Genomic DNA, 15968 nt, shown 5'->3' with positions numbered 1-15968 from the left:
TTGAGGTGTGTTATTTGCAGGAAAGAGGGACATTTACAGCAGTGATGCCTATGGTCATTCTCAAATAAAGCTAGATCTACAGAGGAGCAGCAGAGACAGGAAAGGGAAAGCAGGGAAGAAGCTGTTGAGTCAGAATGCATGACAGTGGAGGAAACACCACAGGGGGGAGGAGGTGGGGAGGAAGAGTGAAATTTCAGTAGCTCAAGTGGTGCAGCTGGCAACAGAGGAAGGAAGAAAAAGAAAGATAAGTGGAGTAAGTAACTTTGAGACAGAGGAGAGAGAAGGGGAAAGAGGAGAGAACAATACAGGAAGGAGGAGGAGTGAGGATAGAGCAGGAGAAAGAAGAAGAGAGCCAAACTGAGAAAAAAGAAAAACTGTATGCAATGAAGCTTACAAGAAAGAAAGTAGATGAAAGAGAGGGGGGGAGACAGATTGATGAAAAGCTCGTCAGAGCAAATGTGGTCTGTGTCTAATGGGGGGCGGGGGGAAGCAGAACAGTGTAGGGGAGAAGAAAGGGAAACCTTTGTTAAATGTTAAAGCGATAAAACAACTGGCAAAGACTATGGGAATGCCCAGAGGGGGAGGATTAGATCCGATGGTGTCAAGCAGCATCACTGAAGACTCTTACAGCATTAGAAATGTGAAATTGAAATGGACAAGCATGACTGTGTATTGCATCTAAAAATGTCAGACGTGTGTTATCAAGGAAACGGTGGAATAAGATTATGCCAATATTGAGTGGGATAAAAGTGGACATAATATATTTGCAGAAGTGTGGATTCCCATGGGAGAGGGATTACAAACATTTTGTAGAGATGGGTATAGGGGACCATCATGATGAGCGAGATCAGTGAAAACAAAAGTCATGATTTTCTCAAAGGCAGGTAAATGGAAATGTGGCAACTGCAAGTGATTGTGGAAGGGAGACTGCAACAGGTGATGGTGGAGTGTGAAAATAGTGTCAGAGATTTTTGATGTATATGTGCTGCCTGAAAGAGACAGAAGGATTGCCCCGTTTAAGAAATCAGAGATGTATGTAGGTGGAGGTAGGCAACAAATTCTGGTGGGGGATTTCAATTGAATTATTGAGTGGGGGGAGATAGGAGATGGGATGGAGGGGAGTGAGAGCTAGATAGCTCATCAAAAGTACTGAATAACAAACTAAAAGAAGGAGATTTAAAAGATTTATGGGGTAATGAGAAGGTGATTATGAGGATGAAACTCATGAATGGGAGACAGGTGTGTAGGACTGATTTCATAGGCATGTCAAATGGGCTAGGGATTGGAAAGAAGGAGATCTTAGATGTAGGCTTCTATGATTGCTAGATGCTGAGAATGGAAATGAATTTAGAAAAAAGTGAAGGTGTGGGAAAGGGATGTGGAAGTTAAATGTTCAGTTACTACAAGATGAGAAGACATGTCAAGAAATGTGGATGGAGGACTCTGAAGAGAGAAAACAAAAATGTCTGGGAGTCGTGCAGTATGCTAAAGAGAAGAACAACAGATTTTTTTCAGAAATGTTGGTCATAGAGAAGTGAAGAAGAGGGTGGAAGATCTTGAAGAACTGCAGGCAAGGAAGCAGGAATTATTAAAGGAGGTGGTGGGCATGAATGACATGGCTCAGAGCACTCCCAGCCAGGTCATGAAACACAACAGGGATTTGGGAGTGGGGCTAAAGGGGTTGGGGTGCAAGTGGTGTTTTCTTCGATCCTCCCAGTCTCGGGCTACAGACTGAGGAGGGAGAGGAGGATCAAGGTAGTAAACCAAAGACTGGACTGCTGGTGTCATCAGGAAGCCTTTGGCTTCCATGACCACAGTCTGCTCTTTGGTGAGAGAGGCAGTGAATTGCTGGGAAGGGATGGCTTCCACCTCTTTTCACTGGGGAGACTGGTTGACCTGCTCCACCAGGCTTTAAATTAAGCCTGTTGAGGGATGGGGGGAGTGCTGCCACTGCTGGCCCACTGAGCAACACTTGCAAAGCCAGCAAGCAAAGGCACGTAAGGGATTTCACCCCAGCCCAGCCCTGAAACAAGCTGTAGGCAAGGCAAGGGCCCCTAAAGTGAGACTTTCCTGCCTGTACACAAATGCCAGGAGCTTGTTGAATAAACAGGAGGAATGTATTCTTCTGCTGAACACAATTAATTACGATGTCATAGGGATAACAGAGACCTGGTGGGACTACCCATGATTGGACCACAGGTATGGATGGCTGTAACCTGTACAGGAGAGATCGAGTAGACAAAAGGGGTAGGGGTGTAGCTCTCTATGTCAAGGAAAGCTATGCATCCCTGGAAGCCAACATTGGTGCCCAGACTGAAGACCTTCTGGGTTAAAATCCATAGGGAACATGGCAGAGAGGACACAATGGTGGGAGTCTATTACAGACCTCCTACCCAGGATCAAGAGCTTGACCAGGAGTTTGCCAGGGAATTGACTGAAGCTGCATGCTCCCAGTGCATGGTTGTAGCAAAACCCCCAGTTTTTATTTTAATTTTTTTTTTTGCATTCACTCCCCTTCCCCAACCATTTCAGACTTTTTCTCTCCCTCTCTATTCCCTATAGAAAAGTATAAGTAAGCTAAGATGTACGGTAAGCTTTAAACATTTTAATTTTGGTAGCAAGGTTTTGGTTTTGGATATCCACTGTTTTATATTGTATTATTATTAAGTTTGTATTGATTTTTCCTGTTGTACATTGTATTATTATCACTACTGTATTGCTTTTTATTGTTTCACATGGATATTGTAAGGTTTAGGCCTGTGTTTGTAAGTGAACCAAAGTCATTTCAAGTTTCCATTTTATATGTCAAGTCTCCATCTTGTGTCCTTTGCCCCGGCATCCCCTGTGTGTTGCAACTGTATGAGTCACATATCTCTCCCACGTAAATTGGTTCCCCAATGAATAAGTGAGATTGGAAATGACTGAAATACAATGGTAGCAGGCCTCTTCTGAATGGCTTGTAATGACTGGTCCATCACCTTACATTGATTCATCCAAGAACCACGGACCTCACCCAGCAACAGAGAAAAGAACCCAGAATTTGAAAGACAAAAGACACTGCAGAACTGGCAACTCTCACCATTACAGACACTCAAAACTGTACATCCCTGCATGGAGAACACATGCTCAGTATGCCAGGGGCTGACTCTTGCCTAGGTATGCCTCATGTCACACAAGGTCTGCCCCTATAAAAAGGGACAGTGAAGACAGACCCAGTGGGATGCCCTCTCCATCTGGACCACACCATGCCATACCACCTATCCATCCAGAGACCCTGCCAGCGACCCCCCTCTGGACAGTATCTACTGGACAAGGACCCCTTTCCAGTGTGGATAGGTAGATATTACCATTGTGTGTCTGTGTGTGTGGGTGTGGGTGCAAGGGAACCAATAAGACATTGTGTCATCATCTCCCCTGTTCAATAAAACCACTATTTGCAACCCCAAGTTGGGTCATGTTTTACTAAATCCCTGTCCCTTCCTTATCTTAAATTCCAGCTTCATTTGCTCTCCCTCCCTCTCTCTCTCAACTGTAGTCCCCACCGTTTCTGCTAGTTTCCCAGTCTCCCCCCAATTCCATTTCCCCTTTTCTGCCACCTCTCAGCCTCCCCTGCTCTTACTGCCTTTTCCCTGTGACTTTCTACTACCTTTCTCTGCTTTCCTCCTGCCCTGCTGCCTGCTGCTTTTCCTGTGATTTTCTGCAGTTTTCAGGCTTTCACAACACCTTCTGTAGTCATCCCCACCTCCTCCCTCACAGCTTCCCACCTCCTTGTGGCTCTCCTGCAGTTTTCTCCAGCTTCCAGCAACTACTGCCACTCCCTGCAACTTCTCTAGCTGCCCCAGAGCCATCCTCTGGCTCCCCACACCCAGATCTCCTCTTTAACACCCACATTTTCCCTTAGTCCCACTTTTCCCCCTCCCCATCTACCTTTTCAGCTCCTCCGTAGCTCTGGCTACAGTTCCAGACTCTGTGCCAGCATGCTTCCCTGTTCTGTAGGCTTTGGGCATTGTCTTTTAATCAATTAAGATCAATTAACCTAAACTTACCCCTGAGCCTCAGTTTTTCAGCCCAGGCCCCTGTTGTCTACTGGTTCTAATCCCAGTCCTGGTAACTTTAACTCTCTACACTTCTACTTTCTTTCCTTAACCTTTTCCCAGGTATCCCAAGTACACCAAGCACATACATACATAAACTTCACAATACCCAACTTAGGATCTCACCTGTATGTGTAGGTGGGTGGTATGTGTGTAAATTAGTGAAAACACATATATATACATATATAGATATCATTGTGTGTGGTATATAAATTAGTAATCCACATATGTGTATTGGATGTGCAGGTCTTGGTAACTGGTAACTGATTCTGTATAAATTTGGTGTGTGTAGCGTGTATGGGCTTAAACTGGTAATAGGTATGCATGTGCCTAAGCTGGTTTGGATGTGTATATGCCTGAGCTGGTAGTGTGAGTGTGTATGCCTAGTAGGGGTGTATGCACCTAGTGAGTATGTGTGTTCATTGATTTTTATGTGTGCTTGTGCAATAGTACACCACACCCTCCTGTCTAACAGTGTAATATTGAGATCCTGAGTGTTGGCCTGACCCCACAGGGCAACATTGTCATGGGAGACTTCAACTACCCAGACATCTTGTGGGAAGAGTGCTCAGCCAAATCTGAACAGTCACAAAGCTTTCTTTTATGTGTGGATAAGCTCTATCTGATGCAAGAAGTCGACAGGCCAAAGATCGGTAAAGTGCTGCTCAAACTTGTACTGGCAATGGTGGATGACCTAATCAGTAACCTAGTGATCAAAGGGAAGCTGGGTGAAAGTGACCACAAGCTGATCACTTTCACTATCCGCCATAAAGCTGGCAAGTCAGCCAGCAATACAGAAGTCCTCAACTTTAGGAAAGCTGACTTTGACAAGCTCAGGAGGCTTGTCTGTGAGGCCTTAAGGGACCATGACCCAAAGGGGAGGGGAGTTCAGGAAGAGTGGTTGCTCCTCAAGGGAGCAATCCTGCATGCACAAACAAAGCTATTCTATCTCAGAAGAAAGGCAGCAAAAGGGCACAGCAGCCCCATTCACTTTCCAGGGAACTAACAGACCTCCTGCATCTGAAAAGAAAGACCTACACAGGATGGAGGACTGGATCAACCTCCAAGGAGGAATATTCTGCACTGATCCAGACCCTCAGGGAGTGAACTAGAAAAGCCAAGGCTGCGATGGCACTCCACCTGGCTGCAAGTATCAAGGACAATAAAAACTCCTTTTTTAGATATGTGGGGAGCGAGAGGAAAATCAAGAGCAACACTGAACCCCTGCTAAACCAGAGGGGACAACTGACGACTGATGCCCATGAAAAAGCCAACTTGCTAAATGGGTATTTTGCATCAGTTTTTCACCAGTCTCAAGGAGCGCCCCTGCCCATTACAGGATGGGAATGCCTGGGTGAGGGTGATTCCTTACCATCCATCAATGCTGACCTAATGAAGGAACAACTTGAGAGGCTGGATACCTTCAAGTCAGCTGGCCCTGAGTGTTTATACACCAGAGTACTCAAGGGGCTGGCAAGCATCATAGCTCAGCCCCTGGCATGGTTCTTCGAGAACTCCTGGTGCTCTGGTGGAGTGCCCAAAGATTGGAAGAAGGCCAATGTGGTGCCAAACTTCAAGAAAGGGAGAAAAGTGGATCCAGCAAACTACAGACCCATCAGCCTGACCTCTATCCTGGGGAAGGTCTTAGAAAAGATTATCAAAGAATCCTTCCTTAACCAACTGACTGATGCAGCATTCTGAGGGATAGCCAGCTTGGGTTTGTTGCAGGTAGGTCTTAGTTACACAGTTGGTAGAGTCAGAAGGGACCTGAGCAGATAATCCAGTCTGACGCCCTGCCATAGCAGGAAAGTGTACTGGGGTCAAATGACCCCGGCCAGGTGTTCATCCAGCCTCCTTTTAAAGACCCCCAGGGTAGGAGCCAGCACCACTTCTCTTGGAAGTTGGTTCCAGATCCTAGCCACCCTGACAGTGAAGTAGCACCTCCTGGTATCTAGCCTGAATCTATCCTCTGCCAGCTTGTGACCATTATTTCTTGTCACTCCTGGCAGTGCTCGGGGGAACAGGAACTCTCCCGATGCCTGTTAGTCCTCCCTCACAAGTTTGTAAATGGCCACTAGATCCCCACTCAGCCTTCTCTTGTGGAGGCTGAACAGGTTCAGGTCCCTTAGCCTCTCCCTGTAGAGGCTGCCCTGCTGACCCTTGATCATGCCAGTGGCCCTCCTCTGGACCCTCTACATGTTGTCCACATCCCTCCTGAAGTGCGGCACCCAGAACTGGATACAGTACTCCAACTGTGGCCTGACCAGTGTTGCATAGAGTGGGAGGATCACCTCCTTGGATGTGCTTGAGATGCATCTGTGGATGCATGACACGGTATGGTTGGTCTTCCTGACTGCATCCCCATGCTGTTGGCCATGTTTATTTTGGCATCAATGATGATTCCAAGATCCTTTTCTGCCTCTGCACTGATGAGAAGGGAGTTCCCCAGCCTGTAGGTATGCTGCTGGTTCTTCCTCCCCAGGAAGTGCATCACCTTGCACTTTTCAGTGTTGAAACCTCTCCTGTTCTCATACGCCCACCCCTGTAACCTGTCCAGGTCTGATTGTAGCCTATGCCTCCCTTCTAGCATGCCCATTTCTCCCCACATCTTAGTGTCATCTGCAAATTTGAACAGGGTGCTTTTTACCCCCTCGTCCAAGTTGCTGATGATGTTGAACAGTGCAAGCCTGAGTACTGAGCCCTGTGGAACCCCACTGCCCACATCCCTCCAGGTTGAATAAGTTTGAAGATGATCAGTAAAGCAGGAAGTCAAGCAAAGCATTCCACATACAAACAGAGATAAGACAAAGATGCCCCCATTCCCCTAATTTTTTGTGTGTGTGATGGAGTCATCAGCACAAAGAATTTGTGATGATAATCCAATAAGTGGTGTGATGATACCAGGAAGAAGAGAGGCTAAATGTACATTATAAATGGATGATGTGAACACAGTGGCTCAGGACAATGTATCAATCAAGAGGGTATTGAAGCATACTGAGGACTATGGTGAGGTGTCAAGGGTGAAATTAATGAAAAGTAAGTTGATGAGTGTGGGGAACTGGAAGAATTTACAGAAATTCAATCTGCAGGTGGTAGGGGGTGTAATCAAGATCCCAGGAAATCTTAATGGAAGCTGAAGGGAAAGGAACAAAGGTGTGGGAGAAGTTAAAGATAAGAGTGAGACAGATGTTGGGATTGTGGAATGGTACAAAGTTATCTTTCAAGGATAAAATGGTTGTGGTGAAAACAGTATTTTTGCCAATCATCCTTTATGTGGGAGTGGTGGCATCATGGCAACAGATAAAGAGGATACAGAGGCAGATTTGTGTTTTTTGTGGGGGGGAGTAAAAGGGAAAGGTAGCCAGGACAGAGGTATACAAAGCCAGTGAATTAGGAATTTGGAGAATGCCAGATTTGGAAAGCTTTGTGTACACATACTTTAGAAGTATGATCTATAAAGAGAGAACAGATGGGGGCGGGGGGGGGGGCGGAGACTACATGTTTCTGCTGTTACCTGGCAGGAAGAAGTTTAAGATGGGGCATGTATGGGAGAAAACGGAAAAAAAGCCAAGGGCATGGCAGCTACCGGCCTACTATGAAAAGATGGAGAGCTTTGTAAGGGTAAATCAACTTGAGGTAGTAGAATTAGAGCATTTAGAAGACCATACTAAGGTGATTAATATGATAAGAAAGATAAGATAACAATAGTTGGGGATCTGACCAAAAGACAGGTGGCAAATGTGTGGAAAGAAGTGACAGATAATAAATTGAAAGAAGAACATACAGATATCCTATGGATGATGATATGGAATATTATTTCTATATTTCCTCTACTTCCCAATATGTGAGAGGCGTTCAACATAAATGGGGCTTGGTAAAATTGTGGTATTCCCAAGACAGGAATGTGGGGCTGAAGAATCTGTACTGAATGTATTTTGGGACTGCCCTTTTGTGCAAAAAGTATGGGAGGAAGTGTCTCATTTTTTGAGGACAATTGATATGAATTGTGACTTAACATATGAAAAGGTATTGTATGGGTTAATGTCCAAAGGACTAGAGACACAGAGACTGAGAACCATACTTCTTTGTGAGACAGGAGCGATATGGAAGGTGAGAAACTTACTTTTGGTCAAGGTACTGGTGTTCACCAGAAGATAATGCTTGGAGTTGGCAATTTATAAATTAAAATACTATGTGGATGAAGATGTGGACCAGGTGGGAAAGGAAAAGGCAGAGAAGAGATGGAGAAAAGAGGAATGGCAGTGTTTATTTCAAAAGAACAAAGGGATGAAGTGGAAGTTGTTGCTTTCTCTGGGTTTTGGGGTGATTCATGAGAGGTTAGTGTTAATGGTGAAAGATGTAAAAAAAATAAGGGCTTGTTATAGGGGACGTTTTTAAGTTTTGTTTTAATACAGTTTCTTTTATTTGTTTTGTAATAATAATAAAAAGGTTCCCATCAGCATTTTTGGCACAAGGGGAGGGTGTCAGGGCTTGCTCCGGTCTCTCTGGGTACCAGTCTGGTAATGAAGTACCTCCAGGACCAGCGCTCATTCCCTCCTGGGGGAGCAACTGCCCCTTATTTTTTTAAGGACCACAAATGAGAAAAAAGTTCCCATCAGTATGTTTGCCCAATATCAGCCATGTATTTTATAGTCATGTTTGGTGTGGGCTGCATTGAATCAGCTTCATAGATTGTTTCCATGACTAAGTACATGCTGGTTTTGGCAGCAGTTTAACGATAGACAATGAGGTTTCCTTGTATGTGCATGTAAGATGAGATTTTCCCCCATGATAATTGGGGGAGGCGGGACCTCATCTTATATTTGAGTAAATACAGTAATGTTAGATTTGTTTGCCATTTTTAGGATGATCTAAGACATGAGAATCTTTGCATGCTTATTCATTTAGATCATTCTAAGCTCAGTCAGGATGATCTAAATGTAATGCTTGTACTCACTCTAGCTTGTACTCACCCTATATGTACTGTTTAGCTAAGGTTTTCTAGAATAGCATCTAACATTATTTTTGTATCTTAGTTATTTGGCAGCATCATTAATTCTGATGGTAAAATGCCATACATTCCACAACATACTCTTCAAACCTTTGCCTGGTTAGAAAATAAACTAATTTAGCAATTGAGTTTGGGTTTGGGGGTTTTTGTTCCCCCCTCCCAATCCCAGGCTTTTGCTAATCTTTATCATTGGTTCCCAGGTCTAGCTGGAACCAGGAAGAAGAGTAATAAAAAAAAACTGATGATGAAACCTTTTTGGCTGACATTTCCAACTCTACTTTGCAAGCTCAAAAGATAAAAATAAATCTGCTTAGCCTCTGAACACTTAGAGGCTTCTGAACAATTTAGTCAAAACCATGAACATTTGTGAGGGCCTTCAACAATGAAATTACGGTGCTTATTATTAAAACAAACCAGATATTGTTTTATTAAAGAAAATATGTTAAAATGGGAAAAAAAATGTTTTCTTTTTTAAAATTAAATTTTAACAGAGACAACGGAATTTTCACCAAAAATGCAAAATAGACAGCATATTGGAAATCTTTAAGAGGATCATGTTGCCTCTCAATAGGTAAATTTACCAGCCAAGTTGCAGTGCCCTCAAAGATAGTATATAGCTGTAGGCAGACTACCTTGTAAACTCAGAGCAGAATAACCACATCCATGCAGTGCTTGGGGGAGGCTAATTGTCATGGCTGATCAAGTATACCAATTATGTTTTTCCTGAGATAGTTAGCCTATCTGAACAATTGTGTGGACATAGCTACATTGTTTTTCATTCAGGAGGTAGCCTGTCCACAGCAGGAGTGAGAGAACATGAATTTACTGTCTAGACACTACTTCAGTTGACCAGCTTTTTGAAAATTTAACTAAAACTTGAAAAATGTTTGCTAATCACTTCTATGCTGCAAAAATTAAGGTATGAGATACGGAATGTATATAGCTTCAGCCGGCAAAGTTCAGGATGGGCTGTACTTCTAAAAATTAGACTTGAATCCTCGGTGCCACTTACAATGGGCCCAGTTCTATTTTTGCAACAGTGTAAAACAAAATAGTCTACTAAAATTAATGGAATACACTAGTAAAAAAACACTAGTAAAAAAGCTGCATGAGCAAATCAGACCCAGCCTCAAACAAAGTGCCGTACAGCTTTCTAACCCTGTAAGAAGATAAAGCCAAAGAGTCTGAAAGAACACAATAACACTTCCTTGTAGTCAGGCAGGCAAGTTCAGTTTTCTAAACCTTTCTTTTGAATGGTATTGTATATATGCTAGTATTAGGTGAACAGTGGGGAACTTGTTTTTTAAATGAATTATGAAATCAAATGCTGTATACAGTAAACCGCTTGCAGTTGATTGCAAACTCATTCACTTTCTCTGTCAAAAACCATCTGTAAAGTCAAACATCAGTATGTATTTATGGTCTTGCAGACCATATCCCCAAAGTTTTTTTAGGAATTGCACCTGTTTGTAAAAGTTCGCACAAACAGTTAAGGAAGACAAATCATACTAGGTGATTTAGGTGACCAATCTCACAGTTTAAATGGTGGTTTCTAAGCACTTAAAGGGAAATAGCTAAGAGGTGCTGGCAAATAGTTTTCAACTGTCTCTGCAAAGCTCTCCTTGAATAATGGCAAATGTTAATGTTTTGAAAAACTAGAAACAGAAGGAAGAATCAAAGTTAGCAAGTATATTGTTCACAGCAAACAGTCTGAGCAGCTTGTGTGTGGATGATATTGCTTGTGACTTCACTATTTCCTGGGGGCCAATTAAAGAGTAGCAATGTTGCAATGTGGTTTTTGTTTACCATTACATTTTATAATACAAATGGTTGATGAAATTAATTCATTGTGAATGAAAATCCCAATATGAACTGAGCAATTTAGTGTTATAAAACCAAAGCCACAGTCCATTCACACAACCCTAATGATTTTTGGCTTGCTGAGAGAGAGCATTTTCTTCCAGCTGTTCAACCACTGTTATTTTGCATTCCAAAATGCCTAGTACTTAGGCTGAAACTGGTGATTGAATCCAGGTGCAGATCGTTAAAGCTTAATGTATAGTTTTCTCTGTGCCTGTCTTCCCCATTTTTCAGCACCTAAAGATTCTACAAACTGTTCTCCTGATCTTTTTTGTGTCTTTTCCTCCTCCTCCTTCTCAGATGGGGGAATGGGAAGAGATGGTAGCAGTGGTGTGCACAACCATAGAGAAGTGCACGTTTTTGTCTGATTTCAGTGGGCTGAAAAAATAAGAGAGATAGGTCCTCTTTAATATTGGCAACCTTCCCACCTATAATACAAAGATGCAATACTCATTCCATATGTAAAAGGATATGTTTTTTATTGATGGCATCTCTTAAGACAGACAGCCACTAAAAATGCAGGCAGCTGCATCGTAAGTGAGATCTGTGCATTGCTAAGCAACATATTGTAATAAAGGAAAATACGGTGTGTTATATCAAGGATTATCAAATGACTGAGTCCCATAAATTATAATTAACAGAGTATTAAGGCTTTATAAAGCTGTAATGACATAAACTTCCTATTCATAAATTACATCAAACGAAGCAGTTGTGTGTTTCAAAATCCTTCATGCACATGCTAACGGTGAGTTTTCATGCTTCTTGGGTGAAACATGAGGCTCCTTGTGTTTTTGAGGCATGTTTAAAATAAGGGTTATTAAAAAAAGAGATCTTTGTTTGTGTTTTATGGAAGCAATTTAACTGCACCTAAGTAAGCATCATAGCTTATATAGGAAGTTGCTCAAGAAAACTACTTATTTGAAAATATTCAGTAATAATGTTCAGCAGTGTATCTGTACTAGAAAAACTATTGAAATTAGGTAAGGAAAAATGGTGCCTATACATGTGTTCCAGGGTTGTGGGAGCAGGGGAAGCATTTTAATTTAGAGCAGTCGCATTTGACCAGATTTAGTTAAAGCACCCTTGCCACCATTTTGAAACTTGGGACACTGAATACATGAGATGCTTAGCACACTGGAGTGTTCCAATTTAGAATGCTCCAGCAGACTTAATTAATCGTTCTAATTAGGATGCATTGGAACACATGGAAAAGAACTGAAAAATGCAGGCCTCATCCACGTGGGATATTAGCTAGGGTGTGAAGTGATGTACAGCACCTACAGCACAGTGACCACCACATATTAAGTTCTTGTGTTGTCACTCTTAGAGTACATGCAGATGCTACACTTAAATCAACCTAACTAGGGTTAGGTTGATCCAAGTGCTGATCTGTACAGATGTTCAGGGAACTTAGATTGGACAAAAATGGCTGGTAACTTAGTTCACCTGAGGATATGCACTAAATTACATTGGATACAGGTTAGCCTGATGTACTTATACATGTCTATATATCTGTACACATTCAAAATGCAACCCCAGAGCTGGGAAAGCCCAGCTATTTGCCCTAGCCTCATAGCTGTGCTTTTCCTAACCCACTGCCTCCACCTTAACTGGGCTCCCAATCCCTCTCCTCCTGTCACACAACTCCCTCACCACATCCCATAGACCTCCCAGGGGCTGAATGTATCCTGCCCTCATTCTGGCTCTTCAGTGTACTTCTTTTTTCTGTCTTTCCTGCCACACCTTGAAGTAATATTTTTAGCATATAAGGAGCTATACTGCTAGTTACCTTGCAGCCACTACTGCAGACAGGAGCTCTCTTATACATGTACAGCAGGGGCTAACTAATGTCTCTACCTCCGGACTGAGCTTTTCCCCCCCCTGGAGCTCCTCCCTTTTCCTGTCACATGACCCTCTTAGCTACATTACTGAACCCAGGTGTCCCCATTTGGCTTAAGGAGCTTCCTGTTCCTCTCCACTGCACCTTGTACATCTGAGCTGCTTAGTAGTTGGCCTAAGTTCACACCAATGCCTTCTGCTGCAATCCCCTCTTAAAGTAACAGGGGCTTTGTCCCCCAGTCATAGACCCCCTACATCCACTTACCACCCTGTAGATGTGCTATTCCCCCCACCAGCTATCTTGGCAGCCTATCCCCCACCCTAGCTCACTTAGTTTGCATTCCCAGTATGGCTCCTGGCACCAGCAAACGTGTGCACAAGTGGGACTCAATCTTTGACCATGTGGCTTAAAGCCATGTGATTGCAGATTGAGTCCCAGAAATGTCTTCATGTACCCTTACTGTGTCTTACATACAGTTCTATAGAGTACAGATCACTCTCAGACTAAATTGCTAGCCATTATGGCTCCCAAATCACATCCTGCATCATGAAGAAATGTTTATTACATGCTAAAAGTCTCTGAAGGGATATTAATGAGGAGTAACTAGCATACTGTAAATTAACACCCTAATTTTCTGTGTACTCATTCCCACTTGGACACCAGCCTTCTTTTTGGAAATAATTCCAAAGATTATACAAAAAAAAATAAAGATAGAGACCAAGCAAGAGCTCTCATAAGATTTGCTATGAATTCAGGCTTCAGGGGATAGTTTACTCTTGGAAAAATTAAACTAAAATTAGGTTTAAGGGATAAGAATCTTTTTTATTGTATCTAATTCTGTTCATCCACCCCACTTTTACATGCAATTCAAACAACCTTTAAGGATAATTAAGATGTAAGTACAATATCATGTGCTCTGCTCATACATACAAAGTCAGTCAATGAAAGAAAAACTTTATTACTTCAGTGGAGCTATGCCAAAGGAATGAGGCTAAGGCTCTGATTTAGTTAGTCAATATAACAATATGCTGTCATAGCATTTCTTAAAGATCCTAACATGCTTGCTTTTTTCTTACTTTACTGAGAACATCCAATTTGAGATCAGAATTTCCATATATTGATAATATTTAGGATGAATGATTCAGTCTGCACTATTCATTGATTAGACACAGGATTAAAGGTCTTTAATTAAAAAGTAAGTTTTGTCACTGATCTGAAGATAATAGATTGTGCTACTCAACTGGGAGACAAAGATTTGCAAGCCTGTTAGATTACTGATGATTTAATTTGCAGATAGAATAGTTTTTTGCAAAGCACCAACATCTTTATACAGCAACTGAACTTGGACAGCACATGTACCGTACAGCCACACAGAATCTGTCCTGGCTTTCCTCACTTTTTGTAAAACATCTTTGAAACAAGACCAACTTCTCTTTATATTGTTGCATGAACTGAACTAATTTAGCTGCTGTTAACAGAGTGTAATAGTAGTGAAATGTAACCATGTTAGTCTTGTCCTGTAAGCAACCTGAAACTCCATTTTGTATCATTCTGCTTGACAGAAGTGAATGAACTTTGCATAGCCTGTATGTATGAGTGTGTGTAAAAAGGTAAATGGTCAGAGAATGGCATAGAGATGGGAAAAGAAGACTTAACTGTTTATATAAGCAACAAGGTGCCACATGTAAAGTTACCAGTCAGTAAACTAATTAATGAATGGCTGAAGAATACCTTTTAGGCCTAGGGCACAAAGAAGATAATGCGGAGAAGGAATGCACCCATCCTGCCAGATGGACAGCAAGAACACTCCAAGGCTGAGATAAACTGAAGACAAAAGAATAACCACAAAAACAGAAACTGGGTATGGAAAAACCCCAAAGCCCTGAAACAAAGCAAGCCAATCTCCATAAAAGAACACTTTGCAAATGCCAAGTTGGGTGAGTCTCTTTCTCTACTGCTGTTTCATTGGAGCCCAGATGCATCTATTCACCCCATTCTAGCTGTTATCTTCAAATCTGCTATCTTCAAATTATCATCATCTGCTCAATAAGCCCAGGTTGGCCACCCTTGAGCAACTATTGCTGATAACTATATCTGGTGTATGTGTGGATGAAATAGTTGTTTTGTGTTTGTGTATGCTTGTGTGTAATGATGTTTATGATGATTTGTGTGTGTTTGTATGAATGGTGTGTCCAAACCTCTATGTCTAACTCATGTAATCAATAAATGCGGCACCTTGCCTTATCCCCTTTTATAATAAAATCTCACTCATGATTTGAGCAATTGGCAATTTGAGTAACATTTTTGGTGGAAAATGTGTGTGGGGTGAATAAGGTTCTATGTTGCAGTTATTGATCAGTCGTATCTTATCTGTATAGTAAGTTTTGTCTGTGTATATGTTTGTCTATCTGAAGGTGTGCACATTACAGTCTTTTATGGATGGTTACCCAGTGGTAGAAGTGCCAGGTATAGTGGTTTTGGGTTAGATCAACCACATTAGAAAAATAGAGGAATGCCTGGAAATAGGCATTTTGTTGTCACTTGGAGAATTTGAAGCCCACCTGTGGGAATCTGGATATTTAGACAATTTGTTTGACTTGGAAAGCCCACTTGTGGGTTGTGGATACTTAAAAGCCCACCTGTGGGTTATGGATTGCCGGAGTAGTCCAGACCACTTATAGAGAGGGGTCTATTCTTTGGTTTGAGTTTTGTTTTCGGATTTGTTTATCTTAGAAATTGGAATTTTTGGCACTTTTTTATGGACTAGTATACTAGATTTTGAATAATAACGAACGGTAACTAACTTTAAGCAGTAAGAAAAATGCATGAGATGGAAGTTAAGATGTTCAAAAGAAAGACAGTAAAGAATGAGGCAGATGTCAAAGATGTCAAAGATCCCCTGCCTACATATCTGCAAGATATGAGTCTTTTAAAACAAGTGTTGCAGCAATTTGGACATAGCCCATGGACCAAGCAGGCAGTAACAGGTGTACCACTGCAGATTTAAAAGACAAATTTAAGAACTATATGCAGATATATAATATACCACCACACTCCATGAAAAAGGAGGCTGCAGCAATGTGGCTTTAATGGGAAGCTATTAAAAATCTGTTCTTCCATCTACCTAACTGTTAAGAGGCATTTTAAAGGGCTTAGTTGAAAT

The 15968-nt window shown here is 42.0% G+C and overlaps 1 long non-coding RNA gene across 1 annotated transcript in view; it reads left to right on the top strand.

Annotated features, from left to right (window-relative positions):
- The first annotated feature begins 239 nt into the window (after window positions 1-239).
- The window catches only part of LOC149864162 (uncharacterized), a 96086-nt gene continuing 80357 nt past the window's right edge, over window positions 240-15968 (top strand). The window contains exon 1 of the long non-coding RNA XR_016442764.1: window positions 240-253. This is a non-coding gene — a long non-coding RNA (uncharacterized LOC149864162). The remainder of the gene's footprint in view (window positions 254-15968) is intronic.

The sequence above is a fragment of the Crocodylus siamensis genome, chromosome 5 (genome assembly GCF_052110815.1).
Source record: "Crocodylus siamensis isolate JL-2025a chromosome 5, ASM5211081v1, whole genome shotgun sequence".
Taxonomy (NCBI): Eukaryota; Metazoa; Chordata; order Crocodylia; family Crocodylidae; genus Crocodylus; species Crocodylus siamensis.
This window is presented reverse-complemented; position numbering and strand designations above follow the sequence as displayed.